Genomic DNA, 6,000 nt, shown 5'->3' on the forward strand with positions numbered 1-6,000 from the left:
ACAAATATGCTCTGTTAAACTGATGCAGTTCTTGTGTTTTGTGTGCATTGGTGTCATACCGTATGTTGGTATTTTTTAAAACAAAGTTTTGGTTGATCTAGGGTGGCATAACTTTTTCATCTGGTACTTCCCCTGATACTGAAAGGTGCACTGATGAAAAATCCACGTCTATCATTACCTCATCAGTTCGCAGTTAAAATGTCCCTAGGGAGGCTTTAATTTAACCTTAATTGGCAGTTTGAAACTATTAGATTAGATTTCACAAGAGAAGCCATGGGTCTTTGCTCCAAGAGACTAAAACATGTCTAAAAGGCAAAGACGCTTATGGATGGATTGCATTTATTTTATGAATAACATTCTCAAATCAGATCCTCCTGGTGTGGTCTTATCTCTGGTGTTATTTTATGAGGCTGTGATAATGATGAAGTATGAAACTGAACTGAATTTTCCATGATATACAAAATAACCAAATACAACTGCAAACAATCAAACAGTTCTGTTTTATTCACAGAAAATATGATCCTGGGATAGTGTGTGCACAGCACACTGGTGTGCATAATGGCAAGTCAAGGTTTGTGTGAGAATTTGTACAATCATGTAATAACTTCAACAAGACAGCTTTACCAGGTGTTTAAGGCTCTTTTTTGCACAGGTATGAATATGGTGTGCCTTAAATTTTTGGCTTGATTTTTTGGGCCTTTGGTGCAAAGAAGTTGTGAAATCCACATAAGATTATACAATTTTGTCACACAGATATTTCCCCCATTCTAAAATAATCATTATCACTATTTTGTTTGTTTTTACATATATAATTAAAATAACCCATTAATTCACTCTTAAAATGAAAATGTAATATCTGCACACTTTTGAACTGCAGAGGGTTATTTTAGTAAAGATTTTCTGAAGTACATCCTGAAAATCTTAAAACGATTTCACATAAAAATTCCTTAAAAAATTGAATTTCAAGAATTTTCAGAAAGTTACAACCTGAAAACTTTTAACATTAAAATGTCTATGGGCAAACGGTGGCCTACGCTGGTGTTACCCAAAATATACTGCTTGTGACCCCCAGAATAACGCCAGGGACCAAGGACCCTCACCATACCTGGAGGTGGTTCAACCTTATGATGTTCCAGAAAGCAGCATGACTAAAACTATGACTAAAAATGTTCATCGACCGCCTTTTTTAAATAACAAACACTAGACTAAGACTAACAAAAACAGATGTGTGATGAATAAAAATGACAAAATATAAGTTTAGTTTTTGTCCAGGTCGGACATTCAAAATCTGTGATATTTCTCCACTGAGGCTAAATCAGTAAAAATAGAATAGATAGAGATAGAGTGCATAAAGGCACTACTACTACTGACTTGGTACCAGATTTAGGCAAGAAAATAAATGCTTAGACTAAAAGTAAAAACTAAAATGTGGGGAGTCTTTATGGACTAAAACTAGACTAAAACTAAAAAGGGTGGAAATGGCTAAAATGTGACTAAAAGACGTTTTATCTAAAGACTAAGACCAAAATTAAAAATAGCTGCCAAAATTAACAATAGTATAAATCTCTTTTACAGTAATGGATAAAATATACCACTTTTTGTTTTTCTTTATTTTTTTCTTTTGGAACTCTTCCCTTGACTTTAACTTAGTCTCTCACCTGGTGTTTAGTTTGAGCCCCATGTACAGAGGCTTCTCTCTGTCCTCCGGGGGGGCAGCCTGGGCTCATGTCTGACTTGTGGCTCCTTTCCTGCATGTCATTTCCCACTCTCTCTCCCAGATTCCCAACTTTATCTACCAGTCTACCCTCATTAAGCCAAAAGGCCTAAAATTAAATCTGAAAAAATGTTAATTGTTTATGGAACATTTTAATCTTAAACGGCATTATTCTGCGTTCTTTTAGTCTATCTTTCAATAAATATGATGGTATTGCATTCTATTTGAAACTTGGCTATGGAGAGAGACTTTAATATGTGTGCACTGCCTCTTTAGGAATAAAAATAAGTTAAAAATGTAGATATTTTACCACTGGAGCATTAAACAGGTACAGCTAGTTTGATTTATTGGCAGAGACTGGTGCTGTTAATAGTTCTTCATGTAAAGCTCATCTAAACTACTGAGTTTATGTGCTATTTTGGTGCAAACTAGATTTAGTTACTAAAACAAATGCCCAGATTGTAAAAATGAAACCATCATGGCTACCGGAGAAAAGGCAAACTTACCACGGCTGAGTTTGCTGCTGTAGCTCCTCACACTCTCCACATCCTCCAAGTTTCTGCTCACAATACTGAAATGTTTTTTTCCCTTTTCCTTTGTTATTCTGTTGTCCTCTTTCTTTGGTTTTATTTGTTACTCTCCCAAAAAGAAGAAGTCAAGGTGTCCTGCAGGATTTATGAGGGCAGGGTTAACCTGTGCATGTATGACATGCAGCAAAGAGAAGCCTGACATCTTGAAGAGAGGAAGAAAGGAATAATAAAAGATAGATTTAGACCTGAATGTAAAAAAGAATGAAAAAAGTATCAAAGATTAAACGAAAGTGGAACATAAGGAAGATAAAAAGGAAATAAATGTATACAGAGGAAGTCAGAGAGAGGCTGAGGAGCTGTTGGAGTCTAAGAGGTGGAAGAGACTTTTGGCAGGTGGGGTGTTTGTGTGTGGTTGTGTGTGACCCCACCTTCACAGCCAAGCTAAGCTTCCTTACTGAGAGGAGGTAAGCAAGGTCAGTGTCCACCGCGCCAACTCACATGACTAACAACACTTACAGTAATCCCATAATCCTCTGCTCTTCTGCTGCCGCTCTGGCTAAACAAACATCAGAGCTGTGAAGGATCACACCTGTCCCTCCCATGTCCCCCCCCCCCTCTCCTCTTCTTCATCTTTTGTCTCTTACCGTCCTCTACCTCTCAGTCACTTCTGTCTTCTCTCTCATCTCTGATCCTCAACTTGATCACTTCAAATGTTTCTTATTTTAACGTTATTCCACTTCTTTGTTGATTTCCCCGTCCCTTCACTGCTCTCTCTCTAAAATCCTCTCTTCCTGATCTTTTTCCTTATACACTTGGCTTGGTGTTGTTTTTTCCTCCACGGATTCAGCAGTCATAAAAACATTGTTTTGTTATCACATAACAAAGATTGCACCTTCTGTTCTCTTTATTTTTTTATACCTTCTCTTTTTGTTTTATGACTAACATCTTTGCCTTCCTATAGTTTCCTGTACTGCTGAGTCTCCTAAAAACTTTTCCCCCATTCTCCCCTAAAAGTTGTAAAATGCACTGATATCTCCTTGGTAAATGTTTCACTCTGTTTCCTTACACATTTGCATACTCTATGTGCACTTTGTGTCCCCTGAATGCAATCTGGTATCTCATAGACACAACTGAAGGTCTAGAGCCGCTTTAGTGCCCCCTGGAGGAATGAAATTTAAATTATACCTGCTCAGGATCGGCATCTTGTACTCCAAAAATGATTGACTTTTGCATCATAGTTGTGTACCGAAATATTTAAGTGTAGAATTTAATATATGGGTTCACTGGGATTTGAAAGGTAAAATATATACAGCTGCAAATCCAAAAAAAGTTGGAGCGCTGTAATCGAAGTAATGCCATGTCATTAAAAATCCAACAAATACATAGCCTATATGGACCACTGCGCCATTAAACAACCATACTAAACCGATGACTCCCACATCAGTCAGCTTTGGGCCAATAAAAACTCAGATATGATAATGACATATCACGTAAATCTATCAATCGTCACGCATCCGTCACTTTGCTCATGACGCCTTTGGTGTGCCGCTCCAGCTAGCACCAATGGATGAATATTTAAGCATGTCCACTTCATCAAGTGACGCCTGGCCCAAACCAGCTAAACTGAGAAAATATGATGACAGCTATCTTGAGTTGGTTTTATTGAGAACAGCAAAGGAAGACTGAAATGTGTTGTGTGACTTAATGTGAAGCTATGAAGCCCGGCAAGCTAAAGCGTCGTCTGATAACTAAGCATACAGAGTTTAAGGACAAAACAAAAGATTTTTTCTGACTAAAGGGTGAGGAATACATTGACCAGAAAACACGAATGGTGAACCTAACCACAACCTCAGAAAAAAGCACAGAGGGCTTCTTATTTGGTTCAAAAATGTTTGATACAGTGTACAATTGATCCAGCATTGTTTTTAGGCCAATTTCTACCTTAAACTCGCTAAAATTACGCAAAGAAGCTATACCCATACCCATCTGCTATGCTGTATAGCTTAGTACCTCCAAGCAGTACTCACTAAAATCCCTGGAGGCGAATGTCTCTAGTACTGCCAAGCACTTCATACAACCCAACTTAAAAAATAATGAAACATCCCTTTAAGGTCAACATTTCATAGCAATGCACTGAAAAGACTTTCCCCTGCTAAAATCGGTCTAAGTTGCAGCAGCTAAGAAAGTATTGCTATGAGCAGGACCTCTCTGATTGGTGAGTTTAATGGACCAATCAGAGGGCCAAAAAATGGTCATTTGTGTTGATGAGTCTCACAAGTTCCATTCATGTGAGAATTGAATAAATCCAGGGATGAGAGACTTCTGTGTCTAGGAAAGAGGACGTATTCATCTGTATACTTTCCATAAATTTCAAAATCAGATTTTTAAATCTCAAACATTTTTCTAATGACCAAAATTGGTGTCCTGCCAAACAGCTGCTTTGTTTCTGCTAGCCAAGAGCATCCAGCACTTGCTCATTCTTAAACTTCCACATAAATTAGATTTTTTGCTGGAGACAGTGAAAAGTTTCCCTAAATGTTGAAAAATGCAGCTCTATCACATCTGATATTTGTGCCATGCATCACTTTTTTATTTTCCATTTATTACCCTCATATCATCCTAAATTCTATTCCTCACAACATCATCTTGCCCTTAATTGTCTTTGTCTTTTTTCATTTTTCCTCACATATTTCAATCACGCCCCTCCATTTAGGCTCCATACCTCTCAAATTCCATCTCTATTCTCCCGGCTTCCTGTCATTTTTTCCATTATTGCTGTCACTGCACACAATAGCTAATAATGTGGTCAAAGATTCACACCTGTGCTCTCCTGCTTTTTCTATAAATCTCCTCCTTTCCTTCCTCATGCCGCTCTCACCACCTTTCCTTTAGGATTGATCCTGTTTCCCAGCACAGGTTAAGTTGTTTTCTTTGCACTGTATGCTGCATTTTAGATTATTAAAGTCTTCTAGTTCAGATGACAGTTAAAGTATCTAAGATGCATTTTAAAGCCATGCCATTATATTTAAAAATTGACAGCGTGATTTTACCCTGAAAAATGTCACATTCACAGTCTTTAAAGCAACCTCTCTATGTTTGCTGTGCGTGTCGCCTGCTGAATACTTAATGATGAGTACACGTTTATGGACTTCAGTGACTTTCTCACAGTTTCTGCACCAAGCCTATGAGTTTACATTTTACAACCTTTTATTCTATTCCCTCTGAGACCTCCTACACTTAAAAAAATGCTTCACACCACAGGGAATTCTGGATAAAAGCATCCACCACATGCCAAGATACAGGCTGAACATGAGTGAAATGTAGTTTTATCTGCGTGTTGGCTGCTGTGCATTGTCTTTTTCTTTCTTTTGTCATCATACACAGGGTGTCTTATTTTTGGTAATAGGTGTTTTTGTTGCAAAGTATTGTAGGCATTTTATCTTTAATAACATTCATTTTTTTATTTATTACATTTGCAAATATTGAGTCTCATTCAGAAGAAATTTGTTTTGAAAAATAAACCCTTATATTTTAAGAGGATCTGACACACACCAAGTCTTTCTTATTAGTGGGTTATTTTCTTAGCTAAGAATAAAAGCTAAGAACACCAGAGCTCTCGTTCATAAATTTGAGTGCTGATATGACTAAACAAAATAAGTGACTTTGCACTCATCAGCACTCGTATAAGTTAGATTTAAAAAGACACAATAATATGTCATTTTAAATTATAAACTTGGCACAAAAACTCATGAAATT

This window comes from Cheilinus undulatus, linkage group 11 (genome assembly GCF_018320785.1).
Source record: "Cheilinus undulatus linkage group 11, ASM1832078v1, whole genome shotgun sequence".
Classification (NCBI taxonomy): Eukaryota; Metazoa; Chordata; class Actinopteri; order Labriformes; family Labridae; genus Cheilinus; species Cheilinus undulatus.